The sequence below is a fragment of the Bos javanicus genome, chromosome 4, assembly GCF_032452875.1.
Source record: "Bos javanicus breed banteng chromosome 4, ARS-OSU_banteng_1.0, whole genome shotgun sequence".
Lineage (NCBI taxonomy): Eukaryota > Metazoa > Chordata > Mammalia > Artiodactyla > Bovidae > Bos > Bos javanicus.
In genome coordinates, this window is record NC_083871.1 from 56,071,337 (window position 1) to 56,098,348 (window position 27,012).

At 39.4% G+C, this 27,012-nt stretch overlaps 1 long non-coding RNA gene across 2 annotated transcripts; it reads left to right on the plus strand.

Annotated features, from left to right (window-relative positions):
* Positions 1–2,390: 2,390 nt before the first annotated feature.
* On the plus strand, positions 2,391–24,084 carry LOC133246105 (uncharacterized). Of its 2 annotated transcripts, XR_009735909.1 has the most exons (4): positions 2,391–2,507; positions 3,350–3,439; positions 4,778–4,907; positions 23,580–24,084. It is a non-coding gene; the product is annotated as an uncharacterized LOC133246105 (long non-coding RNA). The 2 variants fall into 2 exon arrangements; XR_009735910.1 differs by lacking the exon at positions 3,350–3,439 and having other exon boundaries at positions 2,402–2,507; positions 23,580–24,081.
* Positions 24,085–27,012: the final 2,928 nt, after the last annotated feature.

Consider the following 27,012-nt stretch of genomic DNA (forward strand, 5'->3'; position numbering starts at 1 on the left):
TTTTCCTTTTCCTTTGTCAATATGTTATGGCATTCACATGACTCCCTCTGGTGGCAAATGCAATATGGAATGTTAATCTTTTTCAAGAAATGTACATGTATACATTTCTCTTCCTATAAAGTCAATAATTTCTTCCCTCTTTCTGTAGTGTTCTCTATCTTAATGCTACCCACAATCTAATGTGACCATTGCTGCTGCTACTGCTAAGTCGCTTCAGTCGTGTCCGACTCTGTGCTACCCCAGAGACGACAGCCCACCAGGCTCCCCCGTCCCTGGGATTCTCCAGGCAAGAACACTGGAGTGGGTTGCCATTGCCTTCTCCAAATGTGACCATTGGAAACCATCAAAAATTATTAGTTCAATCAATACAAAGACTGCACCTCTTTGTTACACAATCACCCTGGAAAATAGTGTCAAATTATTTTTGTAGCTTTTTAATAATCACACCAGAATAGTAAAATACTAAAGCAACTGATTAGAAAATAACTCCCCAAACTCAACCTCAATTCTTCTAGACATAGTCCATTAACAGTCATGTATAAACTTAGTCTAAGAAACTTAAGTATTTGCATTCAGGAAATACCTCAGAGCTCCATACAAATATGATGTAGAATCATGCAGAGATGAATCTGAATTCTCTCTCTGACACTGATGGAAGAGTAACCTACATCAGGTTATGCAACTGCTAAAAGATGTGATTTTCATATCCATAAAATGGAATAATACCTACTTCATGAAATTTATAAGACAATGCATTTAAAGACCTGTCCCTGTGTCTAACATTTAATAAGATACTAGCTATTATTATAGTTATTCCTTTTAATTAACAAACCAAACACCTCTCAAATGTATTATTTACAGGAATTATTATCAACTGCCCCTTTGCCTGCACTCTGTCTCACATAGGATCATTTCAATTATACCATTTTATGATGCCTACATTTATGTACTCTCACTGTCCTCTTGTTCATCAGTCAGGGCCCCAGTAGCAAAAAAGATGTTACAGAAAGCTACATAATTTGAGAAGAGCTTAATAATGAGAATATTTACAAAGAAATGATTGGATCTAAAGGAAACCATAAGGGTGATGCAGTACCTTGGAAGTTACCTCCCCTAGGCCATAACAGGCAAGAGTAGGGAGCAGTTACCCAACCTGGAGAGGAGAGCTATATGGATAGGGTTGCCGGACACTCGGTACAGGCTTTGCTGGATGCCAGCCTGTAATGACCAAACTGCAAGGGATCCGTGGGAACTGATATCTCACCCTCACTCTTCTTTCCTCTGATCACTTACAGGTATCTCCCATTGGCCACATTTACCTGGAAGCCAAAGGGCAAAGCTGATTAGCCTGTAAGGGGCAGCTTCCCAAAGCCCAGTGTAGCAGCAAGAAAGGTAGAGGGGGGAAATGGCGATGCAACAAAAGAATTCAAGCACTTCCTGCAAACCCAAAGTTTTCATTTTACTACAGTGGCCATTATCTCCTGCCTGGATTATTTCAATGTCCTGCTAACTGGTCTCTGCCTCCAGTCTTGCCTCCTTCTTATCTATTGTTCACACAAGACAGGGTGATCTTTCTAAAAGTATAAACCTGCTTATGTCATTTCCCTAATAAAGTTATCCAGTGGCTCTCCCATTGTTCCTGGGATAAATTCCAAACCACTTAACATGTGTTTTATGAGGGCTTTGACTATCCAGCCTTGAAGATTTCTCCAGTCTCATTACTCACTGTTTTCCTGGTTACTTTCCACATAAACTGAAGGGAATTTAAGTCCTCTAATAAGTCAAGCTCACTTTCTGATCTATCTGCATGATTGTCCTTTTGCCTGAATGCTTTTTGCCACCATCTCTGCAGGTTTAGCTCAAGACTACCTCCCAAATGTCTCCTCCTCTAGGGAGTTTTCTCCATTCTCCCAGAATTAGGTCATATGTCTTCCTGGAACAGCTCCATCTGCTCCAGACATGGCACTAATACATTATTTTAATTGCCTCTTTACTTATCTATTCCCCCCTAGAGAATCTAGGCTACTTAAGCACAAAAGATTATATTGTTCATCATTGTCACCCTGCCTCCAACCCAGGCTTGGCATCATGTGGGCACCTGGGGAACATTTACTGAATGATTAAATAAACTAAGAGGAAAAAAGTCCAATCTCTTAATCAAAACTTTCAGACTCTCTGAAACCTACCTGACATTACCTAGCCACCCTCACCTTATATTTATCCTATCTCCAATATCTATTTCCCCCATTCCCACTCCCATCATGAACTCATCTGTCCAACAATCTTTCTTCTCTAGGGAGGAAATTAAAGATCCCTTTTCCTTCCCTACTCCATCTCCTAAATAATGGATTAGAATGTAGGCCTCCCATTCTATCTCCAAGGAGAAGGAATGTGATCCTTGATTACAACACAGTACAAGAAGGTAGAGTATTAAAAAGACTGAAAGACTACTCAAATATAAAGATGGTTCCCTGGGGCTTTTCTTCTTCCTTTCAAGAGACTGAAAGGTAAGGCGGGTGTCCAACCTGCCCCTCTGTTTTCTTGCAGTGAAGAAGACAAGCCTGCAAGTCCTTCCCTTCCCCCACATCACACATAGGCACTGAGGCAAATCCTCTGTCTCTTACACACTCTTCACACTCTTCTGTGTCTTGCTATCATATGGGCTCACAAAACACACTGGAGTTGTAGGTAATCTTAGAGTCCAACCTTCCAGGGCATACCACTGAGGTTTAATGCTAAGTCCTCAGATTATAATCGAGCTAACCAGGTTAGCTTACCTGGTTTCCATTGTATGAATTGCTTTCTTGGGATCTCAAGCATCAGGTACTTCATTTGAGGTAAGACTATTTTTCTGTGAACTAGAAAAATACCATCTTCTCAGTTTTTGAAGTTGTTGCTGTTTCAATTTTTTTTTCTTTTTTTCTTTAAGTACATGGTAAAAAATTCAAAACTGTATAGTGAGGTAAGTGTCTTTTCTTCCCACGTTCTGTCACCTGGGAATTAGAAGTGTCTGCTAATTATATTTTACCACTATCATATCAATCTCAGAATTGATTGAGTATTCTGGTGGCAGACAACAGGTGGGAAAACAGGCAGGTGGCCTCAGACAAATGATCACAAGCCCAGGTTTGACTTGGGGGAGAACTTTAATCTTTTTAACCCTGGAAACGTTATGAGGCTGACAGCACAGAGATAACCAGGATGCAAGGAGAGTTTGGTCAATGCCAAAGCAAAAGGCAGATCCAATTATTAGAATATGGGTATGAGGCCAAAGTTAGATTAGTCACACAGATGACGAATGATGATGGATCCCACCACGACCAGCCAACTACTCCTCACATCTCCCCAGGTCAGGAAGATGAAGTAACTTTCAGAGGCTAGAAAATCATGGCAGAAGGAAGGCAAGCACAGCAGTATGGAAACAACCATTGTTACACTGGTATACGATTTGTCTTGTCTATCACTTAAACCATGAACACCTTGAAGCTAAGTACCAAGGTTTTCCCTATATTTGTTCTCTGTAATAAACAACATTTTACCTAATTTCTGTGTACCCACTACTCGAATTATAATTTTGTCTATCAAAAAGTTTACTGTCTGAAGTAGAATGTGCTAGTCACTCAGTTCACTCAGTTGTGTCCGACTCTTTGTGACCCCATGAATCGCAGCATGCCAGGCCTCCCTGTCCATCACCAACTCCCCGAGTTCACTCAGATTCACGTCCATCGAGTCGGTGCTGCCATCCAGCCATCTCATCCTCTGTCGTCCCCTTCTCCTCCTGCCCCCAATCCCTCCCAGCATCAGAGTCTTTTCCAATGAGTCAACTCTTCCCATGAGGTGGCCAAAGTACTGGAGTTTCAGCTTTAGCATCATTCCTTCCAAAGAAATCCCAGGGCTGATCTCCTTCAGAATGGACTGGTTGGATCTCCTTGCAGTCCAAGGGACTCTCAAGAGTCTTCTCCAACACCACAGTTCAAAAGCATCAATTTTTCGGCACTCAGCCTTCTTCACAACCCAACTCTCAACATCCATACATGACCACAGGAAAAACCATAGCCTTGACTAGACGGACCTTTGTTACTCAGTCATGTATAACCTTTTTCGATTCCATGGACTTCTCCAGGCAAGAACACTGGAGTGGGGTGCCACTCCCTTTTCCAAGGGATCTTCCCCACCCATGGATCAAACTCAGATCTCCTGCATTTCAGGCAGATTCTTTTACCATCTGAGCCACTTCCCCCCAAAATTACAAGTGTTTCTGAAAATTAGAATGAAGCTATTTTTCTGGTATACACACCCTTTGCCTGCAAGTAGCTAGAAGCAACCAGATGCAGTTCAGTTCAGTCGCTCAGTCATGTCTGATTCTTTGTGACCCCATGAATCGCAGCATGCCAGGCCTCCCTGTCCATCACCAACTCCTGGAGTTCACTCAGACTCACGTCCATCGAGTCAGTGATGCCATCCAGCCATTTCATCCTCTGTTGTCCCCTTCTCCTCTTGCCCCCAATCCCTCCCAGCATCAGTCTTTTCCAATGAGTCAAGTCTTCGCATGAGGTGGCCAATGTACAGGAGTTTCAGCTTCAGCATCATTCCCTCCAAAGAAATCCCAGGGTTGATCTCCCTTTGACACAAATGTCATAATCAAACTAAACTCCCCCATTTTGACCTTGAATCAAAATGTCAGCAATATGACTGTTTAGAGTAAAAGATAATCATTTCTGAGAGGTCCAGTATGATTAAGATCTGATTGTTCTTCACAATTTTGCATTCTTTTCAGGGGTTTTTATACACCAGAACAATTTAATATCATCCAGAGTGACATCAACCTCAATGGAACCCATTAGGCTACTTATGAAAAACCTTCCATGAAGCCTGAAATACCTGCCAAGTGTGCTGCTCAGGAAAATGTGAGTTTTAATGTCTAAATTATTAGGAGTTGAGGGCTTCCCTAGTGGCTCAGATGGTAAAGAATCCACCTGCAAGTCAGGGACCTGGATTCAACCCCTAGGTCAGGAAGATCCACTGGAGAAGGGAATGGCAACCCACTCTAGTATTCTTGCCCAGAGAATTCCATGAACAGAAGAGCCTGGTGGGCTACAGTCCTTGGAGTGGCAAAGAATCAGACATAGTTAAATGACTAACACTTTCACTTTCACTTTCCTGCTGCTGCTGCTAAGTCGCTTCAGTTGTGTCCGACTCTGTGCGACCCCATAGACGGCAGCCCACCAGGCTCCCCTATCCCTGGGATTCTCCAGGCAAGAACACTGGAGTGGGTTGCCATTTCCTTCTCCAATGCATGAAAGTGAAAAGTGAAAGCAAAGTCGCTCAGTCGTGTCCGACTCTTAGCGACCCCATGGACTGCAGCCTACCAGGCTCCTCCATCCATGGGATTTTCTAGGCAAGAGTACTGGAGTGGTTTGCCATTGCCTTCTCACTCAACTAGGAGAGAAATAAAATAACTAACACTTTTTATTATCACTTTCACTTTATAATGCTCAAAGAAACAGCCCTTCCACTGTAACCCATTACTCTCTTCTCTGCCGATTTCAGTCTAGCTTCAAAGAGGCCAGGCTTGCCTCAAAAACATTAAAACCTTCCCTTTTCCCTCTCCTTGTGTATTCTTGCCTCAGATAGCTACACGGCTGACTCCCTCCAGCTCACTTCCTCAGTGTTCTCTGTGTGGAGCCACCTTCTCTGACCACAGAGAAATCTATGATTTTATGGTACCTATGCTTCCTCAGGGATCAATGCAAAGAAAGAGAAAAACAATAGAATGGGAAAGACTAGAGATCTCTTCAAGAAAATTAGATAGCAAGGGAACATTTCATGCAAAGATAGGCTCAATAAAGGACAGAAATGTTAGGGACCTAACACAAGCAGAAGATACTAAGAAGTGGCAAGAATACACAGAAGAACTATACAAAAAGGATCTTCACGACCCAGATAATCATGATGGTATTATCACTCACCTAGAGCCAGACATCCTGGAATGTGAAGTCAAGTGGGCCTTAGCATCACTACGAACAAAGCTAGTGGAGGTGATGGAATTCCAGTTGAGCTATTTCAAATTCTGAAAGATGATGCTGTGAAAGTGTTGCACTCAATATGCCAGCAAATTTGGAAAACTCAGCAGTGGCCACAGGACTGGAAAAGGTCAGTTTTCATTCCAATCCCAAAGAAAAGCAATGCCAAAGAATGCTTAAACTACCACACAATTGCACTCATCTCACACGCTAATAAAGTAATGCTCAAAATTCTCCAAGCCAGGCTTCAGCAATATGTGAACTGTGAACTTCCAGATGTTCAAGCTAGTTTTAGAAAAGGCAGAGGAACCAGAGATCAAGTTGTCAACATCCACTGGATCATGGAAAAAGCAAGAGAGTTCCAGAAAAACATCTATTTCTGCTTTATTAACTATGCCAAAGCCTTTGACTGTGTGGATCACAATAAACTGTGGAAAATTCTGAAAGAGATGGGAATACCAGACCACCTGACCTGCCTTTCGATAAACCTATAGGCAGGTCAGGAAGCAACAGTTAGAACTGGACATAGAACAACAGACTGGTTCCAAATAGGAAAAGGAGTACGTCAAGGCTGTATATTGTCACCCTGCTTATTTAACTTATATGCAGAGTACATCATGAGAAACGCTTAGTTTTCAACATTCAGAAAACTAAGATCATGGCATCTGGTCCCATCACTTCATGGCAAATAGATGGGGAAACAGTGGACACAGTGTCAGACTTTATTTTGGGGGGCTCCAAAATCACTGCAGATCGTGATTGCAGCCATGAAATTAAAAGACGCTTACTCCTGGGAAGGAAAGTTATAACCAACCTAGACAGCATATTAAAAAGCAGAGACATTACTTTGCCAACAAAGCAGTCTAGTCAAGGCTATGGTTTTTTCAGTGGTCATGTATGGATGTGAGAGTTGGACTGTGAAGAAAGCTGTGCACCAAAGAATTGACGCTTTTGAACTGTGGTGTTGGAGAAGACTCTTTTTTTTTTTTTTTTTATTCTTCCAATTTTATTTTATTTTAAACTTTACATAATTGTATTAGTTTTGCCAAATATCAAAATGAATCCGCCACAGGTATACATGTGTTCCCCATCCCGAACCCTCCTCCCTCCTCCCTCCCCATACCATCCCTCTGGGTCGTCCCAGTGCACCAGTCCCAAGCATGAGTCCCTTGGAATGCAAGGAGATCCAACCAGTCCATCCTAAAGGAGATCAGTCCTGGGTGTTCATTGGAGAGACTGATGTTGAAGCTGAAACTCCAAATACTTTGGCCACCTGATGTGTAGAGCTGACTCATTTGAAAAGACCCTGATGCTGGGAAAGATTGAGGGCAGGAGAAGTAGATGACAGAGGATGAGAGGGTTGGATGGCATCACTGACTCGATGGACATGGGTTTGGGTGGACTCTGGGAGTTGGTGATAGACAGGGAGGCCTGGCGTGCTTCGTTTCATGGGGTCATAAAGAATCAGACATGACTGAACGACTGAACTGAACTGATGCCACTTTGTATCTATTCATTATTTACTTCTTTTGTCTAACTGAAATTTCTGTCAAGACAAGGACTTTGTTTTATCCCCCACTGTCTGTAACAGATAGCCATTCAGGACCGGCTATATGTCAAAAACAATTTTAAAGGACATGGTTATGAAAGGAGTTTATATTATAGAAGAGTGAGAGGTAGACAATAAAAGTACACAAGTAAAACAGCATAATAGTTCAGACAATACCCAATGATTTGAAGGCAATAAAACAAGGGAATGTGATAAAGAGTGACTAAGGGTTTTTTTCAGTCAGTTCAGTTGCTCAGTCGTGTCTGACTCTTTGTGACCCCATGGTCTGCAGCACGCCAGGCTTCCCTGTGCATCACCAACTCCTGGAGACTGCTCATACTCATGTCCACTGAGTCGATGATGCCATCCAACCATCTTATCCTCTGTCATCCCCTTCTCCTCCTGCCTTCAATCTTTCCCAGCATCAGGGTCTTTTCCAATGAGTCAGTTCCTCACATCAGGTGGCCAAAGTATTGGAACTTCAGCTTCAGCATTGGTCCTTCCAATGAATAATCAGGATTGATTTCCTTTAGGGTTGACCTGTTTGATCTCCTTGCAGTCCAAGGGACTCTCAAGAGTCTTCTCCAACACCACAGTTCAAAAGCATCAATTCTTCGGAGCTCAGCTTTCTTTGTAGTCTAACTCTCACATCCATACATGACTACTGGAAAAACCATAGCTTTGACCAGATGGACCTTTGTTGGCAAAGTAATGTCTCTGCTTTTTAATATGCTGTCTAGGTTGGTCATAGCTTTTCTTCCAAGGAGCAAGTGTCTTTTAATTTCATGGCTGCAGTCATCTCATATGCAGTGATTTTGGAGCCCAGGAAATAAAGTCTGTCACTGTTTCCATTGTTTCCCCATCTATTTGCCATAATGTGATGGAACCAGATTCCATTATCTTAGTTTTCTGAATGTTGAGTTTTAAGCCATCTTTTTCACTCTCCTCTTTCACTTTCATTGAAAGGCTGTTTAGTTCTTCACTTTCTGCCTAAGGGTTGGAGGGTTAATTGAAGTGTCTGGTGGGGAAGATCTAAGGATGTAACATGATTTGAGATGAAAATTATTGACATATGAAAGAGATAGCCATGAGTGGTCCTGGTGAGCACTCCAGAAAGAGAAAGTGCAAAGAACTCAGATCAGGAATATCTTTGACAAAAAGAAGCATAAATTTCACTGTGTCTAGAGCTTCATGAATGACAAGATGAAATGGGAATGGCAGGCAGAGGGCAGTTCATACAGAGCATTATAGATCATGTTGAAGCATTAGATTATCTTGCCACATATACGTAGAATAGATGATAGGTGAGCAAGAACAGAATCAGCAGGGAGGTGTATCCTGGCATTGTTACAGGAGATAACAATGACTTGGACCATGTGTAGGTAGGGAGAAGTGGAAAAATGAAGATAGTAGAGCTGGAGATAGCAGAGGTAACAAAGTGCTGATGGACAGAATATATGCAGTGAAGGAAAAAGGAATCAGGGATGACTCCTACACTTTGGTCCAAACTTATTTGGTGGATGGATGGTATTTCCACTCACTAAGGCAAATATTCAGTGCTTGTCACATAATAAGTGCTTAATAGTTATTGAACATATCAATCAATACTGAGGTTCTAGGTGAAATTTTGTTTGAACCAAAAACAGTTCTGATGAAAACAGAGGTTGGAAACTACTGCAATTAGAGAGATTAGAGTTGTACACACTAGCTTTAATATCATTTGGCTGAATTGGAGGCAATGGCTCTTCTATTACAATTTCCTTTAACGATGCCTCAGACAGAGTAACAATGGGTACATGCATTCAGAGCTGGCTTCTGGTATAATGAGGGTAATGGGTAGTCCTTAACAGGTTTGAAGATTATACCCTATGAAGCAAGGGCAGTTTGGTTGTGAAGAAGTTCTCAATTGTGAGAAAAATGGCTTAGTCAAATACGGTACAGATTGATGTTGATTAACAAGGAATTATAAAAACTAAAAAATCAAAGAGTGAACAGAAGTTTTAATTTCATCTAGGGAAGATGACTGTGTCCCCCAAATTATTTAAATCCTTTTTAATAAAGTAATTTGAGACCTTCTAGGCATGCCAGTTTTGTAGGAAATTAATCCCTAGAAATTAGATGGGGAATGAGAGACTTTGCAAGGTATAGCAAAGTCCTTTACTGAGGGTCCTGTAAATCATACCATAGAAGCAGTTACCTTCTTTTTATTTTTTAAATTTCTCATGTATTTTATTGAGATCTTTATTTCTCCATGTAGCTTTTGTTTGTGTGTGTTTTTTTTAATCCTTTTTCAAATTCTTTCCCCATTTAGGTTATTGCAGAATATTGAGCAGAGTTCCCTGTGCTTTAACTATACTCAAGGCCACCCATGGGTCTGATTGATTGAAAAAAGTTATTGTGTTTGGAGAGATTATCCACCTTGCAGAAATGCTGGCAGAGAAGTTAGAGCAGAACCAAAAGCAAATACTTTATCTCCTGATCAGCACTGGAACTTCAGGTTGCTCAGACCTGGGTAATCTAGAACCCTGCTGGCTGACACTGACCAGGCAGCTAATAGGAACAGCGGCAGCCGCACAGCTGCCCAGGATAGAAACCTTCTGGGGCATCTGCAGTTGAAGATTATAGATGTCCACTGGTGTGTCCTCTCAGGAAAGTTAGAACTCAATTTCAGCAGGATTATGAGGTTTAATTGATTAGTGCTGCTAAAGTGTGTACTATCTTGTTGTAGAGTTTGTAGTCTTAGCTTTGTAGTTTTAGGATTGAGTTATTTTTCTCCCAAGGGAGACATGTGCAATTTTCTCAAGTGATAGCTTTAACCTAATACTTTTAGTGGTTAAAATCTTGATAGTTGAAAGTTAACGGGTTTCTAACAAGCTATTCCCAACATGTGCATAATTTGTTTTGTTTTCTTTTTCATGGTAGTTCCACCTTAAGGTTGAATTGGATAAAACAAAAGAAATACAAATTTCTTCTTCAGAATTTGCTTTCTGAGACAATATCAAGTGCCAGACTTATTGTTTAAAAACAATGGCCTTTTCATTGAAAAACACTATCATTTTCTGGCTATAAGAATTAACTATACTGAATTAAAATTCTACCACCTTGTATCTATGTAAACTCAGGCAAGTTACTTAATTTCTATTTAAGTCTTAATTTCCTAATCTATAATACAGAAATAACAATAATTGTGACTATTAAATGAGATAATGCAGAAATGAGTTAACACTTATTTGTCAGATATTTTCTGTCAGTTTATTTTTATTATTAAATGTTTTGAGAATTGGTTTTATCCTCCTACTAAACAATTAAATGTGGATATTTAATTTGAAGGACCAAACTTGAGCTCCAAAACATGAGTGAAGACAAGTATTTTAAATGATGTTTCAATTTAGTTGCTGTTATAACTTTGTGTCAAATCTGTCTAGTTTATCTGGCAGAACACCAGCTAAAATAAAGTGATTACTATCCTGACAATTCTAATTATCTTTTAAAGATCCTAATGTTGGTGTTGTTTAGTGGCTAAGTCATGTCCAGCTATTTTGTGACGCCATGGACTGTAACCTCCTACAAGGCTCTGTTCATGGAATTTCCTAGGCAAGAATACTATAAAGTGAAAGTGAAAGTGAAGTCGCTCAGTCGTGTCCGACTCTGCGACCCCATGGACCGTAGCCTACCAGGCTCTGCCATCCATGGGATTTTCCAGGCAAGAACACTGGAGTGGGCTGCCATTTCCTTCTCCATCGGATCTTCCCACCCCAGGGATTGAACCCGGGTCTCTTGCATTGCAGACAGATGCTTTACTGTCTGAGCCACCAGGGAAGGGTTGCCAATACCTTCTCCAGGAAATCTTTCTGGATCTCCAGGAATCGAACCAGTGTTTCCTACATTGGCAGGCAGATTCTTTACTGCTGAGCCACCAGGGAACCCAAAGGTCTTAATGCACATACACATTTTCACAGAAATCTTTGAAAGCTTCAGCTTGTTAGTTAAGGAATGGCCTGTTTGACAAAAATCGGTTTTTGTCCATATCTACAGAGCGAAAGGGCACATGCTACTGTTCTGTTTTATTTGTTGAAATAACCTGGGTCAATTCCTAATTTTACTTTCTATGATAGTCTTAAAGAAGAACAGTATACTTATATTCAATTCAGTATCCTTCTCTATCCTGCCATGTGTAAGGCACTGAAAAAAAATAATTAGGTCACTAAAAAGTAAGAGAAGCAGCTGCATCTACTGTATAGCTTGTCTATACCAGAAACTGGTAGATCCTGAGAAAAAGGCTGTTTCAATAATTAAGAGAGCTTTCTCAGTCTCTAATATAAACTATAAAGTAGTTTAGTGAATGAGTGAATATGTATTGAGAACACACCACTCCCCAAAAATCTAAATCTACATTTAAATCTAATAATAAAATATATTTAAAGCTATAAAATGTAGCTCTTACTTTTTTTCTTGACCCTTGAAATTGTCTTAGGCTCTACATTCAGCCACACCTAACCAGGATTGAGCCATACTCTGCCACAAACAATAGGAAATTCAGAACAATATGCTCCCTAGCAACAGTAAATTCAAAAGTTTTTACGGTAGAAAAGTAAACTTTAGTTGAGTTTGTCCTTTGGACCACTGAGCAAATTTAGAATAACAGAACCTATTTTTCTTTTGTACAAATACTTAGGAAAAAAACACAACAAACAGCTTTACAACTATAGAAATGTATGTATTAAACTTTATGTAGTATAATGCCAATATTGTAAAACAATTATCCTTCAATTAAAAGTAAAGAAAAAATTTTTTAAACTTTATGGATTATAATGAAAATAAAATTTTGAATAGCATAAATAGTAACAGTCATGGTTAATGACTTTTTTAATCAATCATGTCTCTCTTTTCACAAAACACCTTGTTCATTATGCTAAATTAGTATATATAAACAAGCAGAGTTTTATCTGTAAAAAATAGGTGGTATATTTAGTTTTATAGATTTATATACATATATAATGTGGCTGGATGGCATCACTGACTCGATGGACGTGAGTCTGAGTGAACTCCGGGAGTTGGTGATGGACTGGGAGGCCTGGCGTGCTGCGATTCATGGGGTCACAAAGAGTCGGACACGACTGAGTGACTGATCTGATCTGATCTGATAATATATATATATATATCAGAATCTAATCAAAATATGCTGCTTTTATTAAAAAGCAGCAAGCTTATAAATTAGCCTGCCACAAACTAACATACAAGCTACTTTCAAGTTAACAAGTTAGCCTGCCAGGTTTATGGGTATTGGTAGAAAACATTAAACCCTGGATCAGAGATAAAGGACAAGTTATTACTCAAAGCAATGGCAATAACTAGACTGTTAGCATTTGCACTGATACCCAGACCCACCATTCCCATAGCATTTAATAAAAACAGAGGTACCCTGACCTTAGGGAACACAAATCTTGTGTTTGTGAGAGTTCCTGCCCATTGCTCCAGAGAAAGATACTATCTCTATCTTCCTACTATAAACAATCCTACCCTTTCCTTTGGAGGAGACAATATCTCCATTTTCCTAACAAACATCCTTGAAAATATAGTTGAGAACAAAAAGTAGTCACTGCCTTGCTTTATAAGAGGTGCAGAAATGCAAGACTCATGAATAATTGTCTCTCAACAAATCTAAGCAGTGATTTCTGGGGAAAGAGGTTGAAAGAAGAGAGAGAATCCTCTCCTGGTGACTTTTCTGGGGCTGAGGTTAGAGGAGCCCTCTTCATCCTGGGTAATCTGATGAGAGAGTTTAGTTTGGGGTGCACTTCTACTGCCACATGTGGCCTGACAAGAAGAAAATTCTAACTCCTATTCTTCCTTTTTGCCCTCTCTCAATCTCTCTGTTTCCCAGAACATATTTTAGTTGCGGTCTTGGCATCCTGAAGTCTGACTTGGAAATCAATTACCTTAGAAATAATTTACAGCGTCAAATTCCCTGACTATTCCTTTCACTGCCTCCAATCTCAACCTCCCCAAAGGCCCTATTAACCCGTAATGTATCTGATTTATAGAACATTCAGTTTCAACTGCATTTTAAATTAAATAAGCATGGCTGGCTAGCTGGAGACCATAAGCACCACTTATGCCATCTCTAGTATGGGAAAATGTGTCTTTATTAATGAATGCACTTAAATGATTTTATCAGCCATGCCTCTTATTATATTGTATCTCTGTATTTAAAAATCAAGTTTTTAGCATGTTATTAAATTCACTTTTGCTAATGTCTGAAAGATGGCACTATTTTCTGTGGCAGCAAAAAGTTATCCCAAGCCAAAAGCCTGGAGAAAAAGTAGACTTACTAACAGGAGATTAAAGTTAAGTGTAAGAGCCAACATGCTGTCAAATTATTGTATTCTCTCCCTAGAGAAGTATGATGGCCAAAAAGTAGGCGGTAAAAGCAATAAATATTTTAATGATAATTCACAAAATCCTTGAAAAAGTGAATAGCTTATAATATGTCAAAGATAAAAAATAAACAAGGAATTATAACTCTCTCACCGGACAAGGATTGTACCTCTGAGAGCCTCTCTGAGTATTTCCAATTTACATTCAAATTCTCATATTTTGAAGGGCTCTTGCTATGCAATAGAACATTACCACTTGTCATCAAAATAATCTCTGTGATATTTGACTTTCAGGTTTACTTTGCTTGACTTCACCCCCATTGAACAGAGCAATAGGATCTTTTATCTGCATTCCCATTTATAACTTGTCAAACATTATCATTTTGTATCAATTCTTACATATTTTTTTTAATTTATGTTCCTTTATTTCTGGTTGAAAATAATCCAATTAGTTCTATTTTTCCTGTATGAAGACATTAGACTGAAAGCAGACTAGCAATGGCAAATGTGATCTTCCCAAGCTGTAGTGAGAGGGGTATTCACTATTTCTGTGCTCTAAAAGACTGATGACATCTTTTAAAATCAAAATAAGGATTTTGGGGGTAAATTTTTTACCTTTAACCATTCTTTATTTTTGCTCTTTTCATAGGATCTTACTTCATGTTGATCTGGGGGGAAAAGTTTTTTGGGTCACTTGTAATTAAGGTGTTCTACCTCTTGATTTACACTATGTTTAATTTTTATCTTACTTTTCACATTTCTAGGGCATATTCTTTAAATTTTACAAAATATTATTTTAAGATGTCACATTGCTAAACTATTCTAGGAGGCAATTTTGGATAAAACAGGAAAGGTCATATTAATTACACCTCAAAATTAAAAATACAAATGAATAGTATCTCCTTCTATATAGCTACCTTAGGAATTTTTGCTTTTATTCCATCAATCTTGACATTGTTTAAAACAATTTGGGGGAATCCTCTTGTAGATTTGCCTTTAGAATCTACTGCTTTATTTTAAATGAACTTAGTGGTAGTAAAACTTCATCCTCACATGTGGACTTAAATTTTTGGATAGAGATAATTGTTATCCTAGTCTAGTATATGGGTTGATGATCAGACTGGGAAAAAACCTGGGATAAAAAGCATCTGACTATAAGGAATGAGGGTAGTGTTCTTGTCTGATTAAGCTGGCTTTGAAGACAACTTCATGAAAAACTTTTAGAAAGCTCTCGAGTTTTGCCAAGAGCAATTGGCTGTCATATGGTCAGCTCCTGTGTAGACCCTTGGTTCAGCCAGTGGTAGCAATGTATCAACAGGTCTTAAGCTCACTCAGTTCAGTTCAGTCGCTCAGTCGTGTCCGACTCTTTTCGACCTCATGAATTGCAGCACGCCAGGCCTCCCTGTCCATCACCAACTCCTGGAGTTCACTCAGACTCACGTCCATCGAGTCGGTGATGCCATCAAGACACCTCATCCTCTGTCGTCCCCTTCTCCTCCTGCCCCCAATCCCTCCCAGCATCAGAGTCTTTTCCAATGAGTCAACTCTTCGCATGAGGTGGCCAAAGTATTGGAGCTTCAGCTTTAGCATCATTCCTTCCAAAGAACACCCAGGACTGATCTCCTTCAGGATGGACTGATTGGATCTCCTTGTAGTCCAAGGGACTCTCAAGAGTTTTCTCTAACACCACAGTTCAAAAGCATCAATTCTTCGTCACTCAGCTTTCTTCACAGTTCAACTCTCACATCCATACATAACTAGTAGAAAAACCATAGCCTTGACTAGACAGACCTTTTTTTGGCTCACTCGGTTGACCATTTTACTCTAAAGGAAATGGGAAGTCACTGGAGGGTTATGAGGAGATAAGTGCTGATATAAACAGGCATGTTTCTAAAAGATCACTCTGGATGATGCATTGAGAAGACACTGAAATGTTAAGGGTAGAAGGTGAGACAGATGTTAGAAGTCTAATTAGGAAGTTATTGCAGTAATCCAGACAAAGGATGATGGTGGCTTGAACAAAGATAGAAAATGGAAGTGATGAGAGGTAGTTGAATTTTGAATACATTTTGAAGATACAGTCAATAGGATTTCCCAATATTGGTCTGGATTGGGTCTCAGCCAGGGGCCATTTTCCACTGAAGAGGCATTTGGCAATGTCTAGAGACATCTCTTTGGATGAAAGTGGAAGAGGACAGTGAAAAAGCTGGCTTAAAACTCAACATTCAAAAAACTAAGCTCATGGCATCTGGTGTCATAGTTTCATGGCAAATATATGGGGAAACAATGGAAACAGTGAGAGACTTTATTTTCTTGGGGTCCAAAATCACTGCATATGAGATGACTGCAGCCATGAAATTAAAAGACCCTTGCTCCTTGGAAGAAAAGCTATGACCAACCTAGACAGCATATTAAAAAGCAGAGACATAATTTGCTGACAAAGGTGTCCATCTAGTCAAAACTATGGCTTTTCCAGTAGTCATGTATGGATGTGAGAGTTGGACCATAAAGAAGGCTGGATGTCGAAGAACTGATGCTTTTGAACTGTGGTGTTGGAGAAGACTCTTGAGAGTCCCTTGGACTGCAAGGAGATCAAACCAGTCAATCCTAAAGGATGTCAACCCTGAATATTCATTGGAAGGACTGATGCTGAAGCTGAAGCTCCAATACTTTGGCCACCTGATTCAAAGAGGTAATTCATTAGAAAAGACCCTGATGCTGGGAAAGATTGAAGGTGGGAGGAGAAGAGGGTGAGATGGTTGGATGGCATCACCCACTCAATGGACATGACTTTGAGCAAGCTCTGGGAGGCAGTGAAGGACAGGGAAGCCTGGTGTGCTCCAGTCCATGGCTCGCCAAGAGTCAGATGCGACCGAGCAACTGAACAACAGCACAGACATCTCTGATTGTCATGACTAAAAGCATGCTGTAGGCATTTAGTGAACAGAAGTTAGGACTGATGCTAAACATTCTGCACTGCACAGGACAATTAACACAACAAAGAATTATCTAGTCCAAAATGTCAATTATGCCCTCACATGCACTTTGAGAATCATCCTGTGTTTCCCTACTATCTGCTTTAGGAGAGCCCTCTGTAAGAATGTTGGCACTAAGCTAAAACTATTGTTCAAATGCCCATGGAAGAGGACAGACTCTAGCAAAATCCATTCTGCCAGTGGACCCAGCCTAAATGAGAAAGAAATCTCTACAATGAGCTCATTTTAGGAATAATGAGTAAGCCTGTTTTGAGGTGGCTTTTATTCACCACATCCAGATAAGAGGGTAACCATAGTCAGGACTTCTGCTTAGACCCCCAGCATCCAGCCTCTACAAGAACCATTGAAGTCTACATTTATGAGAGTTCTTTCTTAGTTTCCTGGCAGAGAAAGAGGAACAAACAGGGACAAAGGCTTACTTCATGAGCCCAAGTGGAGTGTGCCCTGACCAAATGCCTCAAGCTCATTATTTTAGAGGAGGGAACTGTTGACCAGAGCAAGGTGGCCACTGGACAGATTTGCCATTTTAAGAATTACTCTAGATGGATGTCCTCACTTTCTGAAGACATATCACCTTCATGATAGATGTCCAAAAATTACAACTTGGAATTTGGAGCACTACTCTATGAATGTAGTTATCCTCTTACTTTTAGAAATCTTTGGTTTGAGAAGAGAATCATCAAATCTGTAAATCCCAATTCTAGAAGGTAGAGCTAATAGGTTGCAACCAATATTAAAGTAATGTGGGTGCTTCTATTATCAGTAACACATTCGGACAGACAAAGCCATAAGATTCCTGCCCTGAGCAGATAACAAAATTACACAGGCCATTCTTTTTATCCATGTAGGTATTCTTCCAGCTCTCAGACTTACAAGGTTTCATAGGCAAGCAAAACTATTATGACAGAAGAATATTTGCTAAGGAACTCCCACACATAAAATTAATTCATACTCAAAAATCTTTTTCTGCTTCACACTAGCTTTTATCCTATGCACCATTTTCATATCTTTGTCATTTTCTTATAAAAATTATGATATAATTATCAGTGAAATTGAAAATCTTACAAAAGGTGCAGGATTTCTTGAAGTCCATAAAAGTGAAATTAGAAAACAGATAAGTCATTGAGAAATAAAGATCTGATGACAAAGTAAATCCTTCAAAAGAAGCTTTGAAGAAGCCCTTGAATATTTTGTAAAAATAACTCCCTTTATGAGCACGCTGCAAAAGTCAAGTGAGAAGTGAAGAATGTCCTACTGTGCTCTTCTATAACTTGGTTAGAAAAATTAAATCCTCAAAAAGCCTTTGATTTATTTTTTGTGCATCCTAAGAATTAGCATAATAATATGCAAACTCTAACCTAGATGTTGTTAATTAGGAGTCTACTTTTATATAGACTAAAAGCTTTATTCTTCAATATAAAAATTCACAGGAATTTTCCTCTAAATTCCTTATTTCCCTGTCATTCCTACCACTCACATTATAAACTCAATTAAACTTAAAGCTACAGTTGGCTTCTGTCTTCTCATTACAATCTGAAATGTATCCTCTGCCTCAAGACTAGTACAACTTCCTTTTCTGTTCAGTGGTTATATACTCCTAGATTAGTCATTGCCATTAGTTGTACACAACTACAAAGAACTATAGGAATACCTCAAAGTACCTCAAGAAACTCCAGAACCCATTGTAATGTCCTATTAGGTTAAGATCATTTCCTGTTTGAGAAACTTGCGATCTAAACAAATGGACTATCCTCACAGAATGCCAGAATGCCCTCTATCCAGAAAAACTTGCCAAAGTGGCAGAACAGCTTAAAGTTGAACACTCTAAACAGATATGTCCAAGCTTTAGATGATTCTAGCTTGGTCTATAATTGGTCAACTCTCCAATTATACAGTCAAACAAAATTCCAGCTGTGTTCCAGGAGAGATTCTTCCTTTTTGAACTTTAGAGATTGACCTGGTTCCAGAATGACTTTATTACTGTTCCTTGACCCTCATAGCAATTCAGGCCCAGCTCCTGCTAAAGTCCATTTACAGACTGGGAACCTCAGGTTTAGAAGGATTAAGAAACTGTTGCAAGATCACAGACCTAATGTATTAGTGGAGCTGAAATGTGAACCACAACAATTTGATTCCAGACCCTTCCCATGTCACCATTCTGTAATATTGACGACACTGGCAAGAGCATCAGGCAAAAATAGGAACTAGTTCACTAGCATGCCACGAGAGAGAGATTTAATAAAGATGACACTCTAGTGGTGAAACTTGAATCACACTAACAGCAACTGCCTGCTACGCCTACACGGAAGATGAACTCAGCTATGAAGAAATTAACAAGTTTAAATCCCTGGAAATTCCTTCCAAAACAAAGGCTGTTACAAATCTTACATTAAAAAAAAAAAAAATGCGGTCTGGTGTTTAAAGCTAGACTAAAATTAAAACAGCAAAATGAACAAACCAGCAAAAGTAATGATCCTATGTACTTATCCTAAGTCTTAAGTATCAAGCTTTGGGAGCATCAGGAAAACTTCATGCCTCTCTATCCATCTTAAATATGCAGCAAAATAGGCAATGATGCATTCCTACTTCCTCTCAATAGCACTGTGAGTGCAGATTAATGTTTTAAATGTCAATATTCTTTGAGAACATCAGAAAAAGGATGTCACATAATACATAACCCATATTTAGCTCACTTTTAGCCACTTCTGCTATTTATATACTTGTTTGTACCACATTCAACTCTTTCTTGTCTGATAACCTCAAGTCATTGCTTGTACTTTGTACCATGTGTATGTACAGTTACATAAAGAAGTGGATCCACCATTACTAACTTATCATTATATTATTTTCATCATTAAACAACCAAGAAGATTCCAATCCATGGAAAATTGGGTCGTTTTCTTAAAGTAAAACACAACCACTTTTGTATTATATCAAAGTACATACCAATTATTTTATTCTGTTATTTTGTTTTTAATGTAACAGGACAACCATTAAGGGTTTTTTTCTTCTTTATTATTTCTATAACATTCGTGAGGCTTCTTTGGGTTATGAGCTTTTAGTAGGGGTAGTGGAGAAGGCAATGGCACCCCACTCCAGTACTCTTGCCTGGAAAATCCCATGGATGGAGGAGCCTGGTAGGCTGCTGTCCATGGGGTCACTAGGAGTCAGACACAACTGAGCGACTTCACTTTCACTTTTCACTTTCATGCATTGGAGAAGGAACTGGCAACCCACTCCATGTTCTTGCTTGGAGAATCCCAGGGACGGGGGTGCCTAGTGGGCTGCCATCTCTGGGGTCTCGCAGAGTCAGACACGACTGAAGCGACTTAGCAGCAGCAGTAGGGGTAGGGGGTTGTACATTTCACTGATTTGAAGCTTTTTTTCCTAAATATTTTTACTTATATCTCATGTACCTTAGTAGGTATCTCTTTTTGTTGATAATATACTAAATATGTTTCAAGATCTCCAAAACTGTTTCACTGGGTACCTTTTCTTCATATCTTTTCTTAAAGAAATACACATGAATACAGAAAAATAGAGATGTATAGATATAAATATAGCTATGTCAGAAGCATAATTATTTTAAGTTCACTTTTACAGCCAATGTTAATTGCACAGCCTCAGTTGACTGTGTAAAGCCTCAATATCTTTAAAAATTATTGATTTATTCGTCTGCACTGGGTCTTAGCTGCGGGACACAGGATCTTCACTGCAGCATGAAAACTCTTAGCTGTGGCTGTGGGATCAGTTCCTTGACCAGGGGTTGAACCTGGATCCCCCTGCATTAGGAGCACAGAGTCTTAACCACTGGACCACCAGAGAAGTCCTAAACCTCAATATTTTTATTACATACAATCAAACAAGGCTTTTACAAGTAAAAATTTCTAAATTTAGAATTTCCTTTTGTGGACACAAAAGTTCCATTATAATCGTGGTTTGCAAAGGGTGGTCCCAGGACCAGCAGCATCAACATCCTCTAAGAACATTTTAGAAATGCAAATGTTTGTTCCCCAACCACTGCCCATATCTACTGAATCAGAAAGTAAAGGGTAGTATCCGGCAACCTCTGAATAAGACTTCCATGTGATTCTGATGTTTGATAGCACATCACAGAGAGTATTTATAAGGTCCTTGAAATTAAGAATGGTGTCTTTTTCATCTATATCATTCCCATGTGTGTCTAATACTATACCCTGGCACATAATAGATATTTAGTAAATATTTCCTATGTGAATAAATTTAATGTGTGATCATTTCTGTGATTTGTTTGACACTGTCTTCTCCTGACTTCTCTCTTCTTCACACTTATCATCCATAAAATTGGGGTGATAGAATAAAGAAATGTTAAGTGTGAACCGAACATGACTCTCACCAGGCTGTCACTGTTCCCCCCACATGATATTCTCACAGTGTCCAGTGTTTTAAATTCTCCATGATCTGTATTTTTTCAGAATGCTTAGAAGTATCTTGCATACCAAGCAGGAAGAAAACAAAGAAACTGCAGGATTTTGTACTGTGCAGAGCACTACATTACACTTATATTATCACATCTTATTTCTTTGCACAGTGCAAGAGAGAAAGTCTGTCATCAAATAAACATTTAGCAGTTTCTGCAACATTGTACCCAAAATATATAGCCATAAAGAATAACAATGATATGTGAAACTGTAGATATAATTCCCTGCTCCAGAAGTAGTATTTGCCTGACCTGGAAAGTATACAAGGAACATAGTTAATGGGTTTTTTTCTTCAAAGAAAAAAAATACCTTCATGAAGCTATCAAAAACACTGTATTTCTATTTTTCATGAAATATTTACAGATAATGACAGGTTTAGGGAAATTATGTAATCAGCAATTCCTAAATTGCTACCATTATAATTACTGTTTATTTGACAATCCTCAGAGAAAGACAGAAGACATGTCTCCAGTTTTGTAATGATCTGAGATAGTCTCCTGCTGCTCTTCCACACACCTGGGCCAATACCAATGTAAATCAGATAATGCTAATTTGAGCATACTGATGAGGGTCAAGCGTTACTGTTCCTGTAGCTAATTAAAAAAAAAATTTCCTCCCCTTGGCACTATTACTATCAACAGATTCTCATCCTTGCAAACACAAACATAACACTAAAGAATAGAAACCTCCATCATGCTTCTAATGTCTCATCTCTCTTATTTTAAGATCCTCTTGATTGCCATTTCTAATAGCTTTGTCTGATGTATTGTGAGAATCCTTCGATAGTATATAAACCCTTGTACTTGGGTTCTAAAAACCTGAGTTCAATCATTTAGCTGCTATTAATGGGAATTACTGCTCCTTTGAACTACAATCTCCACATCGATAAAGAAAAGATGATAGTTTGATGATAGGGACCTTTAAAAGTCATTCCTAGAGCTGCTATCAAAACAAAACCAAACTTCAAAATAATCAGAATATAAATGTTGGCAAGGCTGGAGAAAAATTGAAGCCCCTCTTCTCTCTTGGTTAGAATGTAAAACAGTGCAGCTACTATGCAAAAACACTATGATAGTTCCTCAAAAAAATATAAATGTAATTAAAAAATAATCTAACAATTCCACTTTTAGGTATATACCTAAAAGAACTAAGAGCAGCATCTCAAGGGGTCGCAAAGAGTCGGACACGACTGAGCGACTGATCTGATCTGATCTGATTCACAATAGTCAAGAGATGGAAACAACCCAAGTGTCCATTGACAGATGAATGGATAAACAAAATGTGATATACACATATAATGGAATATTATTCAGACTTAAAAACAAAGAAAATTCTGACACAAATAAATAAATCTTGGGGACATTATGCTAAGTGAAATAAGCCAGGCATACACTCAAAAAACCCAAACAAAACAAAACACTGTATGTTATATGAAGTATCAAAAGCAATCAAACTCAGAAACAAAATGCATATTATTTCATACTTGCTACAAAATGAATGAAACTGGAAAACACTGTGCTAAGCAAAAGAAGCCAGTAACAAGAGTTCACATCCTGGTATAAAATGTTCAGAAAAAGTAAATCTATAAAGACACAAGACATTAGTGGTTGGCAACAACTGGGATGGGGGAGTCAGATGGTATGATCGAAGCATCATCGTTAAAGGTCATATTTTTTTTAGGTGATGAAAATTTTCTAAAATTAATAGTGGTAATGGCTGCACAATTCTATACTAAAAACCATTTAATTGTACACTTTAAAAAAGAAGTAGAATGGTTGTTGTCAGTTGGTAGGGGGAAGAGGAAATGGAAAGTAGTTGTTTGATGGGTATAGAGTTTCAGTTTTGAAGATCAAAAAGTTTTAGAGATTGGTTGCACAACAATGTGAACATATTTATTACTGAACTGCACCCTTAAAGTAGTTAAGGAATTAGAACAACAATAAGATATCATTACACAGCTATTTGGAAAAGGGAATGGCAATCCACTCCGATATTCTTGCCTGGAGAATCCAATGGACAGAGGAGCCTAGCGGGCTACAGTCCATGGGGTTGAAATGAGTCAGACATGACTGAGCAACACACACACAACCCACCCACCCACACACCTGTTAGAATGACCAAAATCTAACACTCATCTGCTCTTCTTTTGCTTCTCACAATCCCTTCCTTTCCCCCAGAATGAAGGTCTCATGAATGGAAAAACCAGCATAAGGAAGGAAACTTTCTCAAGGCTCCAAAGGCAAGCAGGGTGACAGTCAAGCTATTCTCTGAAGAGTTCAATAGACAACCAGTTGGAAGAAACGTCCCCCCCCACCGCCCCCTTTCAGCCCTCTTGGCCATAAACAGAAAACTAAGGGAGTAAGTTGGACTAGTTCTCTTTCTTTCACATGTGGACTAAACTGTAAAGGAGGTCCAACTTCTCCTCAGTTGACCCTACACCTCTACCTGCCACCACCACAGCCAAAACCACCTTCTCTATGCTGGCCCCCCTTATCAGAGAGTGCCTCTCCCCTGACCAGCCCTCTCCTCACTGCTCCTAAGATTCGAGAAACAAACATTCCAGATTCTAAACGTTTTCCCCCTCCATTTCTCATCCCTCTTCTTCAGAAATCAAAGATTTTTCTTTCTAAAGCTCTCACACTGATAACAAACTAGCTAACATGCCATACTGGTTGACGCTAGGTTTTATCTCCAGAATAACTCCCATTTTAGTTACTCCCAGTATTCAGTGCCCAAACATAAAGTGAAAAATTATAAACCAAAGGTGAGAATTCCAGGCACTATGTTACATCTGCCAAATTAAGGGACCAAGCAGTCTTTATAGTGCCTTTCCGGAGAAGGCAATGGCAACCCACTCCAGTACTCTTGCCTGGAAAATCCCATGGACAGAGGGGCCTGGTGGGCTGCAGTCCATGGGGTCGCTAGGAGTCAGACACGACTGAGCGACTTCACTTTCACTTTTCACTTTCCTGCATTGGAGAAGGAAATGGCAACCCACTCCAGTGTTCTTGCCTGGAGAATCCCAGGGACGGGGGAGCCTGGTGGGCTTCCGTCTATGGGGTCGCACATAGTTGGACACGACTGAAGCGACTTAGCAGCAGCAGCAGCATACTGCCTTTCAAATCACATCAAGTAATTAGCAGCCTGCTTTGCTATGCATGAGCTGATTTTACTCTCTTAATTTTGCTCATGCAGTTGTTTGCTCATCACCAGAAAAACCAACTGGGGTTCCTGAAAAAAAAATAAGATGGTATTTAGTGATAAGATAAAGTCTAACCTCTTCTTAGTCCAGTTTCACCTGCCTGTAGCTGGCATGTGCAGAAGCGTTGTGCATGTTGCCTCAGAGGTAAATTTCCACAGCTGACTTCTGTGTAGACGCCTCATTCAAGATGGCAGCCGCATATTCTGCGTACAGCGGCCACTCAGAGCACCTCAGTCTGAAGTGTGGCGTGAGCAGCAGAGCCACACTTGAGCCACGAGAACTCGCCCCTTCTCCGCATAACCCAGGAGAATCCTATAAGGCAGCCTCGCCCACAGGCTATTGGGAAGAGCTGTGCTCTATTATGCAAGCTTGTATCTCCCTATTCTTTCATTGAAGAATAAAGCTTTCTCATATGTATACACAGGGGCTTCCCAGGTGGCTCGGTGGTAAGGAATCTACCCCAATGCAGGAGACTCAAGAGACGTGGTTCAATCCTTCCGTTAAGAAGATACCCTGGAAGAGGAAATGGCAACCTCTTCCAGTATTCCTGCCTGGAAAATCCCATAAACAGAGAAGCCTAGCAGGCTATAGTCCACGAGGTCACAAAGAGTTGGACACAATTAAACACACACACACACACACACACATATACATATAGCTGATCCACTTTTTTGTACAGCAGAAACTAACACAACATTGTAAAGTAATTATGTTCCAATAAAAAATAAATTAGTGTGTAAAAACAGGAAAAAAGAATAAAGTTTTCTTTTGCCACCAAACAGAACTCTGTCTCATTCTCTTAGCTCAAATAACACCAAGCAGGAGGACCCTTGTTGGGGAGTGACTCGAGAGGGTTGGTAACCTTTTCAATTATTACTTATTAAGCTCTGCTGAGTACAGGATACTGTACTTTGAGCATTTCCTCAGCAACCCTACACAGAGCCTTTCTCCACTGCTCACCAAAATGCCAAAAAAGACACAGAAAGAAGAAAGCAACTACCACACTGGTAATCAAGACAGTAGATGGCCTAACTCTGGTATGTGGGAAAGAGTAATGCTAATTTCAAAACAAGGAGAACTTGATAGAGGCATCTTCTCAGAGAAAAGCACATAACATTTACCACCTTCATTATGTGAAAAGGATGTTCTTAGAGAAAGGTGGGGGGAAAGCAATGAATAGTGCATTGCTTTTACGGCTTGGATCCTAACATAGAACTTAGCTGTTATTCAGCTGCTAAGTAGTGTCTGACTCATTGTAACCCAATGAACTGAAGCACACCAGGCTTCCCTGTCCTTCACTGCTTTCCGGAGTTTGCTCAAATTTATGTCCGTTGAGTCAGTGATGCCATCCAACCATCTCATCCTTGGTGGCCCCCTTCTCCTCTTGCCTTTAGTCTTTCCCAGCATCAGGGTCTTTTCCAATGAGTCGGCTTGTAGCATCAGGTGGCCAAGGTACTGGAGCTTCAGCTTCAGCATCAGTCCTTCCAATGAATATTCAGGGTTGATTTCCTATAGGACTGACTGCTTTGATCTCTTTGCTGTCAGGTGACCTGGGTTTGATCCCTAGGTCAGGAAGATTCCCTGGAGAAGGGAATGGCTACCCACTCCAGTATTTTTGCCTGGAGAATTCCAAGTACAGAAGAGCCTGGTGGTTTTAAACATAGAATACAGTAAATTTTTTGCACAAGTAATTACGATTCATGATAAAAAGTGTTTTCCTGTTCAATGTTACCGTTATCTCCAAATAGGCTTGCTTCTTCTGCAGAGTTCATTTAACTCTGGGTTTAAAATATACAATTGAATGGGCTTTACTTTCTCAATTTTTATATTATACTGCTTACCTAATCCTGTATAATAAAATGATAATAAATTCAACATACTGAAGCCAAATTTGCATAGATAATTGCCTCATTTATGCATTCCTTTTTTTGATAACAGCATTTCATGGCTGACTCACATCCAGTTTAAAGTATGCTAACACTCCCAGGGATCAGTTTCTTTCCAATATTGCCATTAAATATTCTTCTTCTATAACTGATTTTCACTGATTTTGCCAGTCCTAGGCTTTAAAAATAGTATCTGAAGTGCAGAACAGTTGCACAGTCAATACAATTCAAATAAATTCAGTTTTTTTAAAAAGAGAGAACACATCAAAAATGTAAGTAAAAAACAAATTTGCTCTGTTCTCAAGCAAATTTTATGTTTAAAAAATTATCCTGATGCATTTGAAACAAATTAACAACCCCCAAAGAGGAGAGTTAACTGGCATAAAAATTACTTGAATTATTCCACCTGTAGAAAAGAAAATGCAAGAAAAACAATCACAGATTTAAGGCTTAAAGGATTATTTTTAAATGTATATCAAATAGCAAACTTGTCCAAAATGTATGTTCATTTATAGATGAAGA